This window comes from Stegostoma tigrinum, chromosome 30 (assembly GCF_030684315.1).
Source record: "Stegostoma tigrinum isolate sSteTig4 chromosome 30, sSteTig4.hap1, whole genome shotgun sequence".
Taxonomy (NCBI): Eukaryota; Metazoa; Chordata; class Chondrichthyes; order Orectolobiformes; family Stegostomatidae; genus Stegostoma; species Stegostoma tigrinum.
Window position 1 is genome coordinate 6,252,560 of NC_081383.1, and position 22,978 is coordinate 6,275,537.

The 22,978-nt window shown below is 45.8% G+C and overlaps 1 protein-coding gene across 1 annotated transcript in view; it reads right to left on the bottom strand.

Annotated features, from left to right (window-relative positions):
* Positions 1–19,851, bottom strand: part of LOC125466037 (N-acetyllactosaminide beta-1,3-N-acetylglucosaminyltransferase 3-like) — a 94,210-nt gene extending 74,359 nt beyond the window's left edge. Inside the window, exon 1 of the mRNA XM_048560139.2 lies at positions 19,730–19,851. The gene's annotated coding sequence lies outside the window, so the exon portion shown is untranslated. The remainder of the gene's footprint in view (positions 1–19,729) is intronic.
* Positions 19,852–22,978: the final 3,127 nt, after the last annotated feature.

Consider the following 22,978-nt stretch of genomic DNA (forward strand, 5'->3'; position numbering starts at 1 on the left):
GGGAGGCCTATAGTATAATCCTATCCTGCACCCATCTTATTTTTTGGCCCTACCCATAATGCCTCAGTGGATGAGCCTTCCAGTATGTCCTTTCTGAGTGCAGATGTGACATTCTCCCTCATGAGTAATGCAACTCCTCCACCCCTTTTACCTTCTTCCCCATTTCATCTAAAACAATGAAACCCTGGAATGTTGAGCAGCCAATTCTGTCCCTCTCTCATGCAAGTCTCCGTAATGATCAGAACATCATAGTCCCATGCACTGAGGAAGGCTCACCTGACCTGAAATGTTAACTCTGTTTTTTCCTTCACAGATGCTGCCAGACCTGCTGAGCTTTTCCAGCAACTTCTGTTTTTGTTCCTGATTTACAGCATCCACAGTTCTTTCAGTTTCTATCACAGTCCCAGACTAGGAACTCATCTGCCTTACCTATAATACTCCTTGCATTGAAATAAACACACTTCAGCCCATTAGTACCATCATGTTTATTTACATATCTCTGCCTGTCCTTCCTTTATGACTTATTGATCCTAATAGCTACCTGACCCTCAATCCCTCTAACCTGCTGATCTGCTGCTCTGGTTCCCAGCCTCCTGTCTCTCTAGTTTAAACCCTTTCAAGTAGCACTAGTGAACTCCTTGTGAGGATATTGGTTTCCCTCTAGTATAGGTGCAACTGAACCCTCTTGAACAGGCCACTCCCGCCCCAGAAGATGTCCCAATGATCCAAAAACCCGAAACCCTGCTCCCTGCACCACTTTTTTGGACACTGTCCTATCTTTCTATTCCCTGCTTCACCAACACATGGCACTGGTCCTGCTTTTAGCTCTTGTTCCTAACTCCCTCTGTACTCACTCCACAGGACCTCATCCCTCTTTCTACCTCACTCGTTGGTAGCAATGTTTACAGGGACCTCTGGCTGCTCAACCTCCCCTTTAAGAATTTCATGCAACCGCTCAGAGCAGCCCTTAACCCTAGCACCGGGGAGTCAACGCACCATCTTGGAATCTGAACCACAGCTTGTCTGTGCCCCTGAGATAATGGGAACTGCAGATGCTGGGGAATCCGAGATAACAAAGTGTGGAGCTGGATGAACACAGCAGGCCAAGCAGCATCTTGGGAGCAAAAAAGCTGACGTTTCAGGTCTAGACCCTTCATCAGAAAAAGCCCTGTCTGTGCCCCTAACTGGCAAGTCTCCTAACACTATCACATCGTCTATCTATAGAAGGGGCCATAGTAGATCTGGTATTGGGGAATGAGCCTAGCCATGTGACGAAGTTTCAGTAGGGGAGCACCTCGGGAACATTGACTATAATTCCATGAGTTTTAAGTTACTTACAGATAAGGATAAGAGTAATCCTTGGGTAACAGTATTGAATTGGGGGAAGTCTGACTACCGCAATATTAGGCAGGAACTGGGGAGAGTAAATCGGGGGGGAGAGTTGTTTGAAGGTAAATCCGTATCTGTCATGTGGGAATCTTTTAAAGGCCAGTTGATTAGACATCAGGATCAGCATGTTCCAGTGAAAATGAAGGATAACGGTGATTCAGGATCCTTGGATGATAAGAGAAAAGAAGAACATAGTGGATGGTGGGTCTCAAAAGGGATATTTTGATATTCTGGGGCATGTCAAACTGAAAAAGGAGGAGGTGCTGGATGTTTTGAAAAGCATCCCCAGGACCTGACGGGATCTATCCCAGAATGCTGAGGTAGACAGGCAACAAAATTGCTGGAGCTTTGTCCAAAATCTGTGGATCATCTTTAGTCACAGGACAGATCCCAGAAACCTAGGGAACAGCCCATATTGTTCCTTTCATTAAGAAGCTTAGTTGTGATAATGTGGGAAATTAAAGGCCAGTGAGCCTTATGTCAGTGGTAGGCAAATTATTGGTGAAGATTCCTGAGATAGTATTTACTCACGTTTGGAATAATGGGGACTTATTGTAGACAGGTAGCATTGCTTTGTGTGGTAAAGGTCAAGTCTCACAAACTTTAATGAGTTCTTTGAGGGAATGATAAAGATGATTGATGAGGGCAGGGCAGTGGATTTTGTCTATATGGACTTTATCAAGGCCTTTGATAAGGTCCCTCATGGCAGGCTGATACAAAATGGTGAAGTTACAAGGGATCTAGGGTTAGCTAGTAAAATGAATACAGAGCTGGCTTCATCATAGATGACAGAGAGTAGAGATGGAAGGCTGTTTTTCTGACAGGTCATCTATGATCAGTGTTCCATAGGGATCGGTGCTGGGACCCTTATTGTTTATAATATATTTAAAATGATTTGGAGGAGAATGTACACGGCTTGATTAGTAAATTTATAGATGATGCAAAGATTTGGAGAGTTGCAGATAGTGAGGAGGATTGCCAGAGGACATAGCAGGATGAAGATAGGCTGGAGACTTAAGTAGAGAAATGGCACATGGAGTTTAATCCAGCCAAATGCAAGGTGTTGCATTTTGGAAGATCTAATGCAGGAGAGAAGTTTCCAGTAAATAGTAGACTCTTAGTAGTATCAACACAAAGAGGGATACAGGCATATGGGTATACAGTTCCTTGAAAGTGACAACAAAGTTGGGTAAGGTGATCAAGAAGACATATAACGTGCTTGTGTTCATCGTTTGGGGCACAGTGTATAAAAATTGGCAAGTCATGTTGTAACTCTACAGAATTTCAATTAGGACACATTTGGAATATTGTGTGCAGCTCTGGTCATCACACTACCAGAAGGATGTGGGGAATTTGTAGTGGGTACAGAAATGATTTACCAGGATGTTGCCTGGTTTTAAGAGTATTCGCTATGAGAAGAGATTGGCCAAATTTGGTTTGTTTTCACTTGAACGTTGAAGGATGAGGGACGACCTGATAGAAGGGAACAAACTTATGAGACATGAATAGTCAGAGTCTTTCTCCCAGGGTAGAAGCATCAACTACTAGAGATCTTGGGGTTTAAAGTAAATAGGGGTAAGTTTAAATGAGGTATGAGAGGGTGGTAAGTGCCTGGAATGCACTACCAGAGGAAGTTAGATGTGGATACCATTACAATCAAATAAGAAACATTTTGACAGAGATATGAATAGGTGGGGAATAGAGGGATATGGACCGCGTAGAGGCAAAAGCTTTTTCATTTAGAAACGCATCACGTGTTGCCACAGTCTTGATATCCTGAAGGGCCTGGGCCTGTGCTGCAGTGTTGTTTGTTCTTTGTTCTTTTTGTTAATTAACTCTACATACAATGAAGACAAAAAGACTGTATCATAATTGCAAGCTGGTTTGGCTTCTACCTTTGTGAGATTTTTCAATGTGGGAACCTAATACCTCCTCATTGCTAGTTGCAATCTTCAGTAATTCACACATCATTCTAATTTGGACATCCTGAAAGGAAACATTTTTAACCCTTTGATCCCTTTAAGATCAAACAAGGCTTAGGTTCCTTTATCTGAGCAATTTGTTACAAAGTTAGGGAGAGTATTCTTGAATTGAAAGACAGGAAGTTAGAAGTTGTTTTTAAGACTGATTGTGGGGAAAGGAGTGCTGTGGTCCCTTTAAGAGTTTGTGCTTTGTATGAGCTTGGAAGTTTAAAACACAAGTGCACAAAGAGTGCCTGAATGGAAACATTTTGTATTGCACAGCCAAGCAACATTTTTTAGTGAGACAACAAGTTTGAATTAGGCCAATTAATTTAAACCAAGCACCTCGATACAGAAGACCAACTGAAATTAAATCTGATGACGTGGACCACCTGAAACCAATCATGTTATAAGAATTTGATTATGCCATTATGGGTATATAAGACAAGGGTATTTGGAAAGTCAGAGAGTTATCTGCTACTTGCCAGAGTTAGCACCATTCAGCTCTCAGAGAAACCCCATCTAATAAATCAAAGGTACCATAGTATTTTAGCTCAAAGTCCACATTGAAGAAATTATAGAGATAAAACATCCTTAAAAGCAGAATTAGTGGAAGAAAGGTGTTTGTGAAGAAAGTGGAGAAAGCAGAATATGCCAGAAGGCAGACTGTGTGACCTTGGAGAGATTAAGTTATAATTCATTGTTCTCTTATTAATTGGGTTTATTAAGTGGGACTTGTGTTTATATGAACAGTATTCTAGTAAGAATTTAGACCAGTTAGGGAAGTAGTTAGTAGTATAAGGAGTACTTGTCCATTTGTTAGTAACTCTGTTAATTTGTTCATTGTTGGGTCACATAAATGAATTATTTCTTACTACATGTAAAGTGGCAATCAGGGATTTTCTTACTTTCAACCACTCATAATAGATTATAAGTGGAAGAAAGATGAGCTTCTCTGGATTTTTCAGGGATAATTATTACAGGGGAACTCATACTCCTGTCATAACAGATTGGAGTTTGTGTTTCAGTTTAATTATCAGAGGGGTTTGGCTATTCCCCTTCATAACAAATTATTTGTGGACACATGGAAGCTGTAACCGATCAAACATTGCATACCATTCTATGATTTGCTACAAAACTATGGTTTTACATTATTTTTACAAATAGGTTTTCTATTTAAAAATTACACACTTAAACACTTTTATCTCTCACCAACATTTTATTCTACCCTCTATTCCATGTTAGTAGTGATCACATTATCACATGTTCAAATCTGCACATGTGACTCTAGCAATATCCAATCAAATTGTTACATGGTCACATAAGTATATAATCGAAACAAATCGTTACATCTACTGACTGCAAGTGATTATCAAAACTCCTCACTGTCCTTTTACTCTCTTTCACTTCCCATCATTGACGCTAGGTCACGTTGCTGGATTGCCCTTCCCATTGATTTCCCCAGGGGACCCTCACAATATGGGACATCAATGTCCCAAGACACTGGTCATTTTTCACCACCAGGATGACTATGGCACTACCCACCTCACCAGCGAACCCACCATCCTGAGAATTGATGACAAAAACACAAAGCCGTGACCTGCTCTAGGCTGTCAGAACCTGAGAACCAGCAGCAGGAATAGGCCATTCAGCCCCTCAAACTTGTTCCACCATTTAATACCATCATGGCTGATCTCATTTCAGCTACAACTCCACTTTCCCACTAGCTTTCTATAACCCTACAATTCATTACTCATTAAAAATCTGGCTCCTTAAACTTACTGAGTATCCCAGCACCCACCTCGGGAAGTGAATTCCACAGATCCAAGACCTTTCGAAAGAAGGAATTTCCCCTTATCTCTATGTTAAATCTGCTGCCCCTTACCCTAAAACTAAGAACCCTCATTCTAAGATAACAAGGTGTGGAGCTGGATGAACACAGCAGGTCAAGCAGCATCAGAGGAGCAAGAAAGCTGACATTTCAGGCCTAGACCCTTCTCATTCGAGATTGCCCCGAATGAAGAAATGTCCCATCTATGTCTAATTTGCCACACACCTTTAGCAATTTAAATATGTAAATTAGATCTCCTCTCATTCTTCATATTTCCAGAGAGTACAGGCCTAAACAGCACTATCTCTCCTCATATGTAAAACCCGTCATCTCTGAAATCAATCTAGTGAACCTCCTCTGAACTGCCTCCATTATAACTACATCCCTCTTCATTTAAGTGGACCAAAACTGTTTGCAATGCAACCATTTCCACTCCCCCTCCCATTCTTTAGATGACATGTCCATCATGGGCCTCCTGCAGTGCCACAATGATGCCACCCGAAGGTTGCAGGAACAGCAACTCATATTCCGCTTGGAAACCCTGCAGCCCAATGGTATCAATGTGGACTTCACCAGCTTCAAAATCTCCCCTTCCCCCACCATATCCCAAAACCACCCAGTTCGTCCCCTCCCCCCACTGCATCCCAAAGCCAGCCCAGCTCCACCCCTCCCCCCACTGCATCACACAAATAGCCCAGCTCATCCCCTCTACCCACTGCATCCCAAAACCAGCCCAGCCTGTCTCTGCCTCCATAACCTGTTCTTCCTCTCACCCATCCCTTCCTCCCACCTCAAGCCACACCTCCATTTCCTAGCTACTAACCTCATCCCACCTCCTTGACCTGTCCATCTTTACTCTCCATCTTCGGTCCGCCTCCCCCTCTCTCCCTATTTATTCCAGTTCCCTCCCCCCATCCCCCTCTCTGATGAAGGGTCCAGGCCCGAAACATCAGCTTTTGTGCTCCTAGATGCTGCTGGGCCTGCTGTGTTCATCCAGCCTCACATTTTATTATCTTGGAATTCTCCAGCATCTGCAGTTCCCATTATCACTGCTTCCTGAAAGATCACTACTTACACCTCCGCTATTTCCTTAAGAATTCTGGAATGTGGGCCAGCTGGTCCTGGTTATTTATCCACCTTCAGGCCATTCAGCATTTCTAGCACCCTCTCCTTGGCAATGGCCACCATACTCAGTTCTGCCTCCGACTCTCTCAAATTTTTGGGATATTACTCATGTATGTTGTTAGTCCCAACATGGACCACAGCAACTCGCTCCTCCCCCTCCCACTCCAATAACCTTTCAAGCCAGTCAGAGATATCCCTTCCCCTGGCACTGGGCAGGCAACACACCAGGCAGGATTCTCATTCCCATTTACTGTCTATTCCTCTGATTATACAATCCCTGACAACTGCCATGTATCTGTTTGCTTCCCCTCCTCTGGAATGGCCTCCTGTGTCATCGCACAGTGATCAGTTGGCTCATCTCCCTACACCCCTTTGTCTGATCCACACAGGAAACAAGTACCTCACACTTGTTGGACAATGTCAAGAGTTGAAGCTCCTCCATTCCTGACTCCAGGATGCCTCTACCTACCTAACTTACAGCCAACCCCTACTGACACTGGCCACTGCGTCTTGACAACACTTCCTCCTCTCTCTGATGAAGGGTTTAGGCCTGAAATGTCAGCTTTTGTGCTCCTGAGATGCTGCTTGGCCTGCAGTGTTCAACCAGCTTCACACTTTATTAACTTCCTCCACAAACCCCTGTTTATAGTGGCGACGGCACCAATGCAAATCTTTGCCCCAACAGCCAATCAGCATCATTGCTGCTGCCCTCTGCTGAACCACATAAATCACAGAAGAGTAGCCTGCACGTGCAACAGGTTGTAAGGGAAGTAAATGGAATTTTGTTGCTTATTGCTAAAGGAATCAACAATAGCAGTAAGAAAGTGTTGCTGCAACTGCAAAAGGCATTAATGAGACCAAACCTAGAGTACTGCAAACAGGAAAGAGATAATGGGCTGGTTTAGTGATGCAGTGGGGGGAGGGGAAGAGCTGGGCTGGTTTTGGGATGCAGTTGGGGAAGGGGGAGATTTTGAAACTGGTGAGGTCCACGTTGATACCATTAGGCTGCAGGGTTCCAAAGCGGAATATGAGTTGCTGTTCCTGCAACCTTTGGGTGGCGTCATTGTGGCACTGCAGGAGGCCCATGATGGACATGTCATCTAAAGAATGGGAGGGGGAATTGAAATGGTTTGCAACTGGGAGGTGCAGTTGTTTGTTGCGAACCGAGCAGAGGTGTTCTGCAAAGTGGTCGCTGTGGGAGTCAGTGGGCTTGAAATGGACATCACCTGTGGGAAACTGATGTTCATTTCAAGCCCACTGACACCCACAGCTACCTGGAATACACCTCCTCCCACCCACCCTCCTGCAAAAATTCCATCCCCTATTCCCAATTCCTCCACCTCCGCCGCATCTGCTCCCAGGATGAGGCATTCCACTCCCGCACTTCCCAGATGTCCAAATTCTTCAAGGACCGCAACTTTCCCCCCACAGTGATCGAGAACGTCCTTGACCGCGTCTCCCGCATTTCCCGCAACACATCCCTCACACCCCGTCCCCGCCACGGGTTTAGGCCTGAAATGTCAGCTTTTGTGCTCCTGAGATGCTGCTTGGCCTGCAGTGTTCATCCAGCTTCACACTTTATTAACTTCCTCCACAAACCCCTGTTTATAGTGGCGACTGCACCAATGCAAATCTTTGCCACAACCGCCCAAAGAGGATCCCCCTCATTCTCGCACACCACCCCACCAACCTCCGGATACAGTGCATCATCCTCCGACACTTCCGCCATCTACAATCCGACCCCACCACCCAAGACATTTTTCCATCCCCACCCTTGTCTGCCTTCCGGAGAGAGCACTCTGTCTGTGACTCCCTCGTCCGCTCCACACTCCCCTCCAACCCCACCACACCCGGCACCTTCCCCTGCAACAGCAGGAAGTGCTACACTTGCCCCCACACCTCCTCCCTCACCCTTATCCAAGGCCCCAAGATGACCTTCCATATCAAGCAGATGTTCACCTGCACATCTGCCAATGTGGTATATCGTATCCATTGCACCCGGTGTGGCTTCCTCTACATTGGGGAAACCAAGCGGAGGCTTGGAGACCGCTTTGCAGAACACCTCTGCTCGATTCGCAACAAACAACTGCACCTCCCAGTCGCGAACCATTTCAACTCCCCCTCCCATTCCTCAGACAACATGTTCATCATGGCCCTCCTGCAGTGCCACAATGATGCCACCCGAAGGTTACAGGAACAGCAACTCATATTCAGCTTGGGAACCCTGCAGCCCAATGGTATCAATGTGGACTTCACCAGCTTCAAAATCTCCCCTTCCCCCACTGCATCACAAAACCAGCCCAGCCTGTCTCTGCCTCCCTAACCTGTTCTTCCTCTCACCCATCCCTTCCTCTCACCTCAAGCCGCGCCTCCATTTCTGACCTACTAACCTCATCCCACCTCCTTGATTTGTCCGTCTTCTCTGGACTGACCTATCCCCTCCCAACCTCCTCACCTATACTCTCCTTTCTACCTATCCTCTTTACTCTCCATCTTCTGTCCGCCTCCCCCACTCTCCCTATTTATTCCAGTTCCCTCTCCCCATCCCCCTCGCTGATGAATGGTCTAGGCCCGAAACATCAGCTTTTGTGCTCCTGAGATGCTGCTTGGCCTGCTGTGTTCATCCAGCTCCACACTTTGTTATCTTTCAGGAATCGCTAGAGCCAGAAAGGGTCCCAGAGGACTGGAAAATCGCTAACGTAATACCCCTGTTTAAAATGGTAGTGAGGCAAAAGGCAGAAAATTACAGACTGATTAGCCTAACCTCGATCGTGGGTAAGATTTTAAAGTCTGTTGTGAAGGATGAGATTTCTGAATACGTGGAAGTGTACGGTAAAACAGGGCAAAGTCAGCGTGGTTTCGTCAAGGGGAAGTTATGCCTGACAAATCTGTTAGAATTCTTTGAGGAAGTAATGAGCGGGGTAGACAAAGGAGAGTCAAAGGATGTTATCTACCTGGACTTACAGAAAGCCTTTGATAAGGTGCTGCACAGGAGGCTGCTGTGTAAGATAAGGGCCCATGGTGTTAGAGACAAGGTGCTAGCATGGATGGAAGATTGGCTGTCTGGCAGAAAGCAGAGACTGGGGTAAAAAGGGTCTTTCTCAGGATGGTGCCTGATGTTAAGTGGTGTTCCACAAGAGTCAGTGTTGGGAATACAACTTTTCACTTCATACATTAAAGATCTAAATGAAGGAACTGGGGACATTCTGGCTAAGTTTGTAGATGATACAAAGATAGATAGAGGGACAGGTAGTGTTGAGGATGTTGGGAGGCTGCAGAAGATTTAAACAAGTTAGGAGAGTGGGCAAAGAAGTGTCAGATGGAGTACAACGTGGGAAAGTGTAATGTCATGCACTTTGGTAAGAAGAGTAGAAGCATGGACTATTTTCTAAAGGGGGAGAAAATTCAGAAATCTGAAGTGCAAAGAGACTTGGCAGTTCTAGTCCAGGATTCTTGCAAGGTAAACTTGCAGGTTGAGTCAGGAGTTAGAAAGCCAAATATAAAAGCAGGGTTGTGCTTCTGAGACCCTATAAGGCTTTGGTCAGGCCACATCTAGAGTATCGTGCACAGTTTTAGGCCCCACATCTCAGAAAAGTTGCACTGGCCCTGGAGTGGGTTGAGAGGAGGTTCACGAGAATGGTCCAGAAATGAAAACCCTAATATATGAAAAACATTCAAGGACTCTGGGACTGTATTCGATGGAGTTTAGAGAGATAAGGGGGGAATCTAATTGAAACTTACAAAATACTGAATGGCCTGGACAGAGTGGAAGATGTTTCCATTGGTAGAAGAGACTAGGCCGTGAGGGCACAGCCTTAGAGTAAATGGAAGACCTTTTAGAACGGGTATAAGGAGAAACTTCTTCAGCCAGAGAGTGGCAAATCCATGGAATTCACTGCCACAGAAGGCTGTGGAGGCCAGGTCATTGAGTACATTTAAGACTGAGATAGATATGTTCTTGATTGTCAATGGGGTCCAGGGTTATGGAGAGAAAGCAGGAGAATGGGGTTGAGGAACTCATGAGCTATGATTGAACGGCGGAGCAGACTCGACAGGCTGAATGGCCTAATTTCTGCTCCTATATCTTATGGTCTTATGGTGTAATTAATTGTAAATTAGATTGTAAATAATTGGGCCCAAGGATCAAACCCTGCAGCATTCCACAAATTACACCCTGTCAAACAGAAAAAGACGCATTTTTTCTTACTGTCTACTTTCTGCTGGTTAGCCAATCCTCAATCTAAGTGAATTAATTACCCCAAACCCATGTGATTTTTACCTTGTGTGTGTTAATCTTTTGTGCATATCCTTACCAAATGCCTTCTCAAAGCCCAAATCTTCTACAATAATAGGATCTTCATTATCCATATCCATAATGAAGATCCTATTATTGTAGAATTGTTTTATTGCAGCTTGTTATATCTTCAAAGAAATCTGGCACATTAGTAAAATATGAATTACCCTTCATCGAATCATATTAACTCTGATGGGTTGAGCTTTGACTTTCCAAATATCCCGTCATTACTTCCTTAATGGATTGCAGAAATTTCCCAAGAGCACATTAAACTAGCTCATTGGTAATTTTCCACTTTCTGCCTCCCTCGCTTTTTGATTAAGTGTGTTTTTTTTTAACATCTGTCCAATCCATTGCCTAAATCCAGGGAATTTTGGAATATTATAACCAACGGATTCACTTTCTTGGCTGCCATTTTCTTTCAGTTGTAGGCCATTGGACTGGGAATTTGACTGCCTTCAAACCATAGTTCACTCAGTATTTTCTCCCTGATTGTGATGATCATCCTAAGTTCCTTCCTTTCTATAAACCCTGCATTTTCCGGACAGTTGGGATGGTATTAGCAACCTCCACCTTGAAAACTGCAACAAAATATTGATTTTAGTGACTGCCATGTCTGTATTCCCCACTGTTAACTCCCTAGTCTCATGGTCCAAGAGACCAACATCTACTTAAGTTGCTTTCTTCCTTTTTATATTGAAATAACTGCACAGAGGCTGGGCCCAGTCCCTAAGTCACCCTTTATTTACTATTGGCTAGCCAGCTCGGAGTCAATCCTCAACTGAGGAGATTCTAATCTCCTGGTTATATTGGTTAGCCAAAGCTTTCCTGCTTGGCCCAGGTTAATAATGCCAATCAAGCACTTCATAGTTAACAGGGTCAAAATGATCCCAATCACTACATATATACTTGTGGAAGCGTTTACTATTGGTTATTTTTATATTTTGAGTGTGTTTTCCTTCAAAATTTACCTCTGCTCTTTTTATGACTTTTTTAGTAACTCTTTGTTGGTCTTTAAAATTTTGCAGTATAGTCGATATTAGTTTTTGTTTGTATATTATCATAAACTTTCCTGGCTTAGCCATGGATATCTTCTCCCTCTCTTTTCTGGAATATTTTTCAGTTGGGAGAAATTAAGTATCTCCTTAAATATCTGCCAGTGCTTATCAACTGTCGTACTCTTCAATTTTTCTGCCTGGTTCACTAGGACCCAATGTGCCCTCATCCTATATTGTTAGTTTTGTTTCACTCCAGAACACTAGTGTGGGATTCCACCTTCTCACCATCCAAATGAATTAGAAATTGTAGCATGCCATGATCTCTTTCCCTTGAGGATCCTTTACTTTCAAATAATTAATTAATTCAACCTCATTACTGAGCAGCAAATTCAGAAATGCCTGGCTTCTGTTGTCCAGGTTCTAGATGTTTTGATTTGATTCGATTTGATTTGATTTATTCTTGTCACATGTACTGAGACAGAGTGAAAAGTTTTGTTTAGTGTGCTAGCCAGACAAATCATTCCTTGTGCAAGTACATCAGGGCAATAGAACAGAATGTATAATATACTGTTACAGCTACAGAGAAGGTGCAGAAAATGATCAACTCTCATATGTGAGAGGTCCATACATAAGTCTGAAGACAGTGGGGAAGAAGCTGTTCTTTAATCTGTTTTCAAACCTTTGCCCAATGGAAGAGATTATAACCAGGATGGAAAGGATCTTTGATTATGTTGGCTGCTTCCCTGAGTTAGTGGGAAGTGTGGACAGCGTCAGCCAATGGTAGGCTGGTTTGCCTGATGGACTGGGCTGCGTTCACAACTCTCCGTAGTTTCTTGTGGCCTTGTGCAGAGGAGTTGCCATACCAAGCTGTGATGCATCCAGATAGGATGCTTTCTATGGTGTATCTGTATAAGTTGGTATCTCATCTGGTCTGTAGAGGAACTTGGAGTGGGAGGGAAGTATCTAGGTGTTGTGGTTCATGTAGGTACCGACAAAATATGTGAAAAGAGGCACTGCTGAAGGAATATGTGCAGCGAGGGGCTAAATTGAAAAGCAGAACCAAAAAGGTAATCTCCAGATTATGAAACTTCATGGGGTCCCATGTCAATGTTAATTTTTCCCAGCACAACCCCCAGCTGTTTTCCACAAAACCGCTGCCTCTACTGGTGGGATGGTGATGGTGATATCTGGGACATTGTCTCTAAGGTATGATTCTGTGTACATGACTATATCAGGTTATTGCTTGACTAGTATCTCCCAATTTTGGCACTAGCTTCCAGATGTTAGTGAGGAGGGCATTGTGGGGTCGGCAGGACTGTCACTGCTCTGTGTCATTTTCAACCCCGAGGTTGATACCAGGTGGTCTGCTGTTTAGTTTCTTTATTGAAACTTCTCAGCAATTGTTACAACTGAGGGGCCTGCTGGGCCATTTCAGAGGGCACTTGAAAGTCAACCACATTGCTGTGAGTCTGGAGTCACATGTACTCCAGACCAGGTAAGGACGGCTATTTCCTTCCCGAAAGGGCATCAGTGAACCAGATGGGCTTTTCCACAATTGACAATAGATTCATGGTTATCATTAGATTCTTAAATCCAGATATTTTATTGAATTCAAATTCCACGATCTGCCACAGCAGGATTTGAATCCAGGTCCCCAGAACATTGCCTGGGTGTCTGGGCTAACAGTCCAGCAATGATACCACTAGGTCACCACCTCCCCATAAAGAATTCTCTTCACCTCTATCTGATAGGAAACTCCTAATTTTTAAAATATGTTCCTTACGTTCTAGATTGCTCCATAGTGGGGAACTGACTCTCAAGTTGAAATAACTTTGTGTGCAGGTGGATGAATACAGCAGGCCAAGCAACATCAGAGGATGTAAGATAACAAAGTGTGAAGCTGGATGAACACAGCAGGCCAAGCAGCATCTCAGGAGCACAAAAGCTGACGTTTCGGGCCTAGACCCTTCATCAGAGAGCTCCTGAGATGCTGCTTGGCCTGCTGTGTTCATCCAGCTCCACACTTTGTTATCTTGGATTCTCCAGCATCTGCAGTTCCCATTATCACTGCTGCAACATCAGAGGATGTGTTTATCCAGCTCTGCACCTTGTTATCTCAGATTCTCCAGCACCTGCTGTTCCTGCTATCTCTGACTCTCACATTGTACAGCTAAATTCTGTGAACAGTGTTATGGACTAAGCAACCATTAAACTGTGACAGATAACAACATGCCCTCGTTACGTGGAGTGCCTCATTGTGAGAAACTAAGAACAACAAACAATTACACGTCAAAACGCTGGCAAACTTTCAACTAATTTTGGCTGATTAAAAAATATATTTACTTATTTGAACTGGGAAGCTCATTGATGTGGTACAGCACACTTTAATGTTTCAACAGTTTGGTAACAAACAGTGATGGCTTTGTACACAAATACTGCAGTTGACAAACATGACTCGGCAAGCAAATAAATCCTTAAAAGCTGGTTTCAGTGACAGCGTGATGCTTCAACTGAACTGTAATGCCAGGCGCAACAAATTGTAAAGCTTGTGATAAGAGGCTTTTATTTAAACCCAATCAGCTGGATCTTTGGAACCTTGTGGAAGATGGCTCATGTTAGGGTGGGCTTCAACCCCATAGTTAAACTTCATACACTCATTAAAATTTTAACAATACTTTGTTGAACTACAAAGACCTGCTGACATAACAACTCAGGTGAATGGTTGAAAAATGAGTATGAAAGCTATAAGAACATAAGAAATAGGAGCAGGAGTAAGCATCTGGCACCCTGAACCTGCTCTGCCTTTCAATAAAATCGTGGCTCATCTTTTCGTTGGCTCAGGCCCACTTACCCACTCACTCACTATAACCCATAATTCCTTCACTGTTCAGAAATCTAACCATCTTTGCCTTAAAAACATTCAATGAGGTAGCCTTAAATGCCCGACTGGGCAGGGAATTCCACACATTCACAACCCTTTGTGAGGAGAAGTTCCTTCTCATGTCAGTCCTGAATCTGTTCCCCCTTCTTTTGAAGCTATGTCCCCAGTTCTAGTTTCATCCTCCACTGAAAACAACCTTCCTGCTTCTATCTTATTTATTCCTTTTATAATTTCATATGTTTCTGAAAGATTCCCCTCTCATTCCTCTAAATTCCAATGAATATAATCCCAGTCTACTCAATCTCTCCTCTTAAACCAAGCCTCGCAACTCTGGAATCAATATAGTGAACCTCCTCTGCACCCCCTCCACAGCCAGTATATGTTTTCTCAAGTATGGAGACCAAAAGTGTACACAGTACTCTAGGTGTGGCCTCAGCAGCACCTTGTACAGCTGCAGCATCACCTCCCTGCATTTAAATATAAGCAAATAAAAGAATGTCTTGGAGAGAGATAATAGGAATTGCAGATGCTGGAGAATCCGAGATAGTGAAGTGTAGAGCTGGATGAACAAAGCAGGCCAAGCAGCATCTTAGGAGCAGGAAAGCTAACGTTTTGGGCCTAAACCCTTCATCAGAAATGGGGGAGGGGAAGGAGATTCTGAAATAAATAGGGAGATGGGGGAGGCGGATCGAAGATGGATAGAGGAGATGATAGGTGGAGAGGAGACATACAAGTCAAAAAGGCAGGGATGGAGCCAGTAAAGGTGAGTGTAGGTGAGGAGGTAGGGAGGGGATAGGTCAGTCCAGGGAGGACGGACCAGTCAAGGAGGCAGGATGAGGTTAGTAGGAAGGAAATGGGGGTGTGGCTTGAGGTGGGAGGAGGGGATAGGTGAGAGGAAGAACAGGTTAGGGAAGCGGGGACGAACTGGGCTGGTTTTGAGATGCAGTAGGGGGAGGGGAGATTTTAAAGCTTGTGAAGTCCACATTGATTCCATTGGGCTGCAGGGTTCCCAGGCGGAATATGAGTTGCTGTTCCTGCAAACCTTCTGGTGGCATCGTTGTGGCACTGCAGGAGGCCCAGGATGGACATGTCGTCTAAGGAATGGGAGGGGAAGTTGAAATGTTTCGCGACTGGGAGGTGCAGTTGTTTATTGCAAACTGAGCGGAGGTGTTCTGCAAAGCGGTCCCCAATCCTCCACTTGGTTTCCCCAATGTAGAGGAAGCCACAGCGGGTACAGCAGTTGCAATATACAACATTGGCAGATGTGCAGGTGAACATCTGCTTGATATGGAAAGTCATTTTGGGGCCTGGGATGGGGGTGAGGGAGCAGGTGTGGGGGCAAGTGTAGCACTTCCTGCGGTTGCAGGGGAAGGTGCCGGGTGTGGTGGGGCTAGAGGGGAGTGTGGAGCAGTCAAGGGAGTCACGGAGAGAATGGTCTCTCCGGAAAGCAGACAAGGGTGGGGATGGAAAAATGTCTTTGGTGGTGGGTTCGGATTGCAGATGGCGGAAGTGTCGGAGGATGATGTGTTGAATCCAGAGGTTGGTGGGGTGGTATGTGAGGACGAGGGAGATTCTCTTTTGGTGGTTATTGCGGGGATGGGGTGTGAGGTCTTGCATTTTTACAGCATGTATCAGAACTAATCAACATATCAACGTGTATTGAAGCCAATGAAGTTTGATCCGAAGATTGGTCTCTTGTGTTGAAAGAAAAGTATTTTTCAAGGAGACAAAGTTCTTTGGCACAGTCGTCAAAATCATCTGACTTTCCCAATCATTTCAAAATTCTACAATCAGTGCAGAACCGATTACTCATTGATGGCAATGTGAACATCCATATGTCATAATGTGCACTGCTCAAGTGATAGTTTTGGAGCTCTTTTTGGTAAAGTAACATTTTAACCAGCGCTTATGTGTAGGTGGTGGCTCAGTGATATTATTGCTAGACTATTAACTCAGAAACTCAACTAATGTTCTGGGGATCTGGATTTGAAGCCATCACCACAGATGGTAGAACTTGAATTCAGTAAAAATATCTGCGTTTAAGAATTGACTGATGACTATGAAACCATTGTCGATTATCGGGAAAATCCTATCTGACTCATTAATGTCCTTCACTGAGGGAAATCTGTCATCCTCACTTGGTCCAGCCTACATGTGACTCCAGACCCACAGCAATGTGGTTGACTCTCACTTGCCCTCTGAAATGGCCTAGCAAGCCATTCAGTTGTATAATCGCTACAAACTCTCAACAAAGACATAAAACCGGACGGACCACCTGGCATTGACATATGCACGGGAAATGGCATTGGAAGAAACAGTCCTGTCGACCCTGCAAAGTCCTCCTCACCAACATCTAGGGGCTGGTGCCAACATTGGGAGAGATGTCTCACAGACTAGTCAAGAAACAATCTCACATAGTCATACTCATAGAATCATACCTTACCGACAAAGACACAGGCGCCATCATCACCATCCCTGGGTATGTCCTGTCTCACTGGCAGGGGTGGCACATTGGGACACAGTCGGGATAGAGTTGCTTTTGGAACCCTCAGCATTGACTCCGGACCCTATTTCCCCAAGGAAACATCCTGCTGATTACCACATACCATGCTCTCTCAGCTGATGAATCAGTACTCCTTCATGTTGACCAATGCTTGAATGAAGCATTGAGGATAGCAGGGGCACAAAATCACCCCTACCCCCACCCCCACACACACTCCGGTGGGGGATTTCAATGTCCATCACCAAGAGTGGCTCGGCAGCAGCACTAATGATCAATCTGGTTGGGTCCTAAAGGACATAGCTTTAACAAGAGGGAAAAACATATTTGATCTCATCCTTACTAATCCACCAGCTGCAGTTGCATTTGTCCATGACAGTATCGGTAAGAGTGACCATTGCGCAGTCCTTGAGAAGACAAATTCCCACCTTCACATTGAGAATAATTTCCCTTGTATTGTGTGGCACTATCACTGTGCGAAATGGGACAGACTTCAAACAGATCTAGCAACTCAAGGCTGGGCATCCATGAGGCGCTTTGAGCCATCAACAGCAGCAGAACTGTACTCCAGCACAATCTGTAACCTCATGGTCCGGCATATCCCCCACTCAACCATTACCATCAAGCTAGGGATCAACCCTGGTTCAATAGGGGGTGCAGGAGGGCATGCTGGGAGCAGCACCAGGCTTACCTGAAGATGAGGTATGGACCTGGTGAAGCCACCAAACAGGACTACTTGCACCCAAACAGTGAAAGCATTAAGTGATAGACAGAGATAAGCGATCCCACAACCCATCGGATCAGATCTAAGCTCTGCAATTCTACTACATCCAGTTGTAAATGGTGGAGGACAATTAAACAACTCACTGAGGCTCCACAAACATCCCCATCCTCAGTGATGGAAGAGCCCAACACATCAGTTCAAAAGATAAGGCTGAAACATTCGCAGCAATCTTCAGTCAGAAGTGCTGAGTGGATGATCCATTTCGGCCTCCTCCAGTGGTCCCAAGCATTACAGATACCAGTCTTCAGCCAATTCAATTCACACCACGTGATATCCAAAAGTGGTTCAGGGCATTGGATATTACAAAGGCTACGGGGCCCAACAACATTTCGGCAGTAGTACTAAGGTATTGTGCTCTAGAACTTGCTGCTCCCCTAGCCAAGCTGTTCCAGTACAGTTACAACACTGGGACCTACCCGACAATGTGGAAAATTGCCCCAGTGTGTTTTGTACAAAAATAAGGTCAAATCCAACCTGGCCAATTACCGCCCCATCAGTCTCCTCTGGATCATCAGTAAACTGATGGAAGGTGTCAGTAACAGCACTATCAAGCAGCACCTGCTCAGCAATAACCTGGTCAGTGACGCCCAGTTTGGGTTCCTCCAGGGTCACTCAGCTCCTGACCTCATTACAGCCTTGGCTCAAACATGGGCAAAAAAGCAGAATTCCAGAGGCGAGGGGAGAGTGACAGCCCTTGGCATCACGACTGCATTTGACTGGGTGTGGCACTAAGCTGATCTTGCAAAACTGGAGTCAGTGGATATCAGTGGGAAAACTCTTCACCAGTTGAAGACACACTCAGTACATGGGAAGATGATTCTTGTTATTGGAGGTCAGTCATCTCAGATCCAGGACATCTCTGCACAGGCTCCTTAGGGTAGCGTCCCAGCACAACCATCTTCAGCTGCTTTGTCAATGACCTTCAGAAAGGTCAGAAATGGGGATGTTCGCCATCATTGTAACTCCTCAGGCTCTGAAGTAATCTGTTCAAATGCAGCAAGGGCCGACAATATTTAGGCTTGGGCTGACAAGTGGTAAATAATTATTGTGCTGCACAAATGCCAGACAATGACATCGCCAGTGAGAAACAATCTAACCACAGGCCCTTGACAGTCAATGGTGATACCATCACTGGATCCTCCATTATCAATATCCTAGGGATTACCACTGACCAGAAACTCAACTGGGCTCGCCACCCAAACACAGTGACTGCAAGGGAAGAAGAAGAAAGAGAAACAGTCAGAGCAGAGGAGCTCTGGTCGGGAGCCCTATTCAGTTGCCATTTTGATTAAACTGCGAACATAAATGGGAACAAACTGGACAAAAGGGATTTGAAAATTGAGTCAAAGCATGAGGAAATAAGTTCCATGAGACTTTGTGGATTTTGGGGGGCAGTGAGGCTAGCGACGGTCATGGAAACAATGGCTTGATGCTCGATGGTGGGGTGATGGTCCGGGGTGGGGGGGTAGGGGTTGGCAGAGATAGGAGGAGGTGCCTGAGGTCGGCCTGCCTGCCAACAACAGTCCACCCTGATCACCAGGCCGGGTTACAAGTCAGGGGTGGACAAAGTCAGAAATCACAAGGCACCAGATTATCGTCTAACACGTTTATTTGGAAACACTTCACCTGATGAAGGAGCAGTGCTTCAAAAGCTTGTGATTTCAAATCAACCTGTTGGACTTTAACCTGGTGTCGTGTGACTTCTAACTTTGTCCAACTGGTCTTATCTCTCTCTGGGCTCTATCTCCACCTGACACCTTGCCCCCACCCTGTCTTCTGCATATAAGCCAACATTTTTCCAGCAACCATCAGTTCTGAGGAACGGTCACCAGACCCGAAACGTTAACTCTGATTTCTCCTCACAGATGCTGCCAGACCTGTTGAGCTTTTCCAGCAACTTCTGTTTTTGTTCCCAATTTACAGCATCCCGCATCCGTAGTTCTTTCAGTTTTTATCTACCACTGACCTGCTGCAGCGTTCCAGTGAAGCTCAGGAACAGCGCCTCATCATTCACTCAGGAACTTCACAGATTCAGGACTCAACACTGAGTTTTATGATTTCAGAGTACAACGACCTTCCTCTATGTTTGCTAACCTCCTCCCACACCCTCAGTTCCTGTTTTGTAATGGTTTGTCCCAGCACAGCCAAGCCTTTTTCAAACATTTTCACTTCTCGTTAACACCCTACCCAGCATTTAACTCTCTCCCTGACTTCCTGTTATTTACATCATTAAAAATAGGGCTTTGGGTGGTGTGGTAGAACAGAGAGACCTAGGGCTTCAGAAATTTGTTTCACATGTAAACATTGTGGCTAGGAAGGTGTATAGCATGCTTACCTTCATTGCTCAGACCTTTAAGTATAGGAGTTGGGACGTCATGTTAAGGTTATAAAGGCGAGCCCCTTCTGGAGTATTGTGTGCAGTTCTGGTTGCCCTGTTATAGGAAAGATACAGGACTATATTGATAGGAATATATTCCCTATTTCATTATCCCAGCCCCAGTGTCACAGCAAGAACCCGCAACAATTTTCAAACCGTGAAATAGGGCCACAGTGGGAGAAGGCCCTGGAAAGTCTGGGCTTGAGAAGCTGAATGATTGTCCTCAGAGAAGAAAATGTTTAGAGGAAATTTTGAGAAAGGTGTTCAGAATCATCAAAGGTTTTGCTGAATTAAATCAGGAGAAATTAATTCCCCAGCAGTAGGGTCAGTAACTGGAGAATACAGAATTCAGGGACTTCATGGAAGAATGAGCTGAGGACAAAAACTACAAGAACTGCGGGATGCTGTAAATCAAGAACCAAAACAGAAGTTGCTGGAAAAGCTCAGCAGGCCTGGCAGCATCTGTGAAGGGAAGGGTCTGAGGAAGGGCCTTTGGGCCCGAAACGTTAACTCTGATTTCTCTTCAGGGATGCCGCCAGACCTGCTGAGCTTAATGAGCTAAGGGCATTACATTTTTGTCACTGAGTGAGTTCTTCTGATTGTGGCTTTGTCTGAGAGGATGGTGGGAGCTCTTTGTAAAGATGTAACTTTCAAAACTGAGCTGAGTATTTTTAGATAACAAAGTATGGAGCTGGATGAACACAGCAGGCCAAGCAGCATCTCAGGAGCACAAAAGCTGACGTTTCGGGCCTAGACCTTTCATCAGAGAGGGGGATGGGGAGAGGGTTCTGGAATAAATAGGGAGAGAGGGGGAGGCAGACCGAAGATGGAGAGAAAAGAAGATAGTTGGAGAGGAGAGTATAGGTGGGGAGGTGGGGAGGGGATAGGTCAGTCCGGGGAAGACGGACAGGTCAAGGAGGTGGAGGCGTGGCTTGAGGTGGGAGGAAGGGATGGGTGAGAGGAAGAACATGTTAGGGAGGCAGAGACAGGCTGGGCTGGTTTTGTGATGCAGTGGGGGGAGGGGAAGAACTGGGCTGGTTTTGGGATGAAGGATCTAGGCCTGAAACGTCAGCTTTTGTGCTCCTGAGATGCTGCTTGGCCTGCTGTGTTCATCCAGCTCCACACTTTGTTATCTTGGTTTTGGGATGCAGTGGGGGAAGGGGAGATTTTGAAGCTTGTGAAGTCCACATTGATACCATTGGGCTGCAGGGTTCCCAAGCAGAATATGAGTTGCTGTTCCTGCAACCTTCGGGTGGCATCATTGTGGCACTGCAGGAGGCCCATGACGGACATGTCATCTAAAGAATGGTAGGGGGAGTTGAAATGGTTCACGACTGGGAGGTGCAGTTGTTTGTTGCGAACTGAGCGGAGGTGTTCTGCAAAGCGGTCCCCAAGCGGTTTCCCCAATGCAGAGGAAGCCACAGCCGGTACAATGGATACAGTATACCACATTGGCAGATGTGCAGGTGGACATCTGCTTGATATGGAAAGTCATCTTGGGGCCTGGGATGGGGTTGAGGGGCGAGGTGTGGGGGCAAGTGTAGCACTTCCTGCGGTTGCAGGGGAAGGTGTTGGGTCTGGTGGGGTTGGAGGGGAGTGTGGAGCGGACAAGGGAGTCGCGGAGAGAGTGGTCTCTCCAGAAGGCAGACAAGGGTGGGGATGGAAAAATGTTTGGGTGGTGGGATCTGATTGTAGATGGTGGAAGTGTCGGAGGATGATGCGTTGTATCCGTAGTTTGAGCCCCTCCTCAACCAGACCAGCTAACCATTGGCATTGTGACCATACAGCCAGCCCCAGGCTAACCAGGCCTGGGAGTGTACACAGTGCTCCGGCCACTCACCCCAACCATTGCTGCTTTCCCTACCCCCCACCCAACTCCCCACCCCTCACTATCCCCCCTCACTCACTCCCCCCTCCCCCTCACTCTCTCCTGCACTCTTTCCCTTCACTTTCCCCCCTCAAAACCCCCTCACTCATCCCTAACCGTCCTCCCTCACTCTTCACCCACTCCTTCCCCTCATTCGCCCCTTCACTCCCCCTTTCACTCCCCCCTTACTCTACCCCCTTGCTCTCCCCCTCACTGCCCCCACTCCTCCCCCTCATTCTCCCCTTCACTCTTACCTCATTCTCCACCTCAGTCTCCCTCTTCACTCCCCCTTACTCTCCCCTACACTCTTTCCCTTCACTTGTGCCCTCAATACCCCTTCACTCCTCCACAACTCTCCCTCTTCACTCTCCCCTCTTACGCCTGCCCCCGCTCTCCCCTACACTCTTTCACTTCACTTTCCCCCCATACCCCCTGACTACCCCATCACTCCCTCCCCTCTCCGTGTCACTCTTTGCCCCCCGCCCCACTCTCACTTTCTCCCCTCACTGCAGCCCCCCCCCAGACTCCCTGCCCCACTGTCCACCCCTCCATTCCCCACAGTGTCCCTCCACCCCACACTCCCCCACTCTGCCCCTCATTACACAGGTTGAGGTGGTTAGCTCAGTTGGCTGGATGGTTGATTTGTAATGTACAGTGACACTAATAGTATGGGCTCAATTCCCACATCAGCTAACATCGCTACAAAGGAGTGGTGACCCTCATTCCAGCAGCCATCTCTCTCTCAGGAGAGTGGCTGTGTATCCTGGTCAGTCTATAATGAATTTACCCCTTTTACACAGAAGGGGAGAGTAATTGTGAGGCCCAGAATGTCAGCAAGAACTGCACTTTCCCAACTTGGCTCAAAGTGGTAGGTGATGTCCAGTATGTTTCCATATAAAGGGATAACTCCACAGAACAAACAATAGAGACTGTGGGTGTGTGGGTGTGTGAGAGAGACTCATAATAAGACC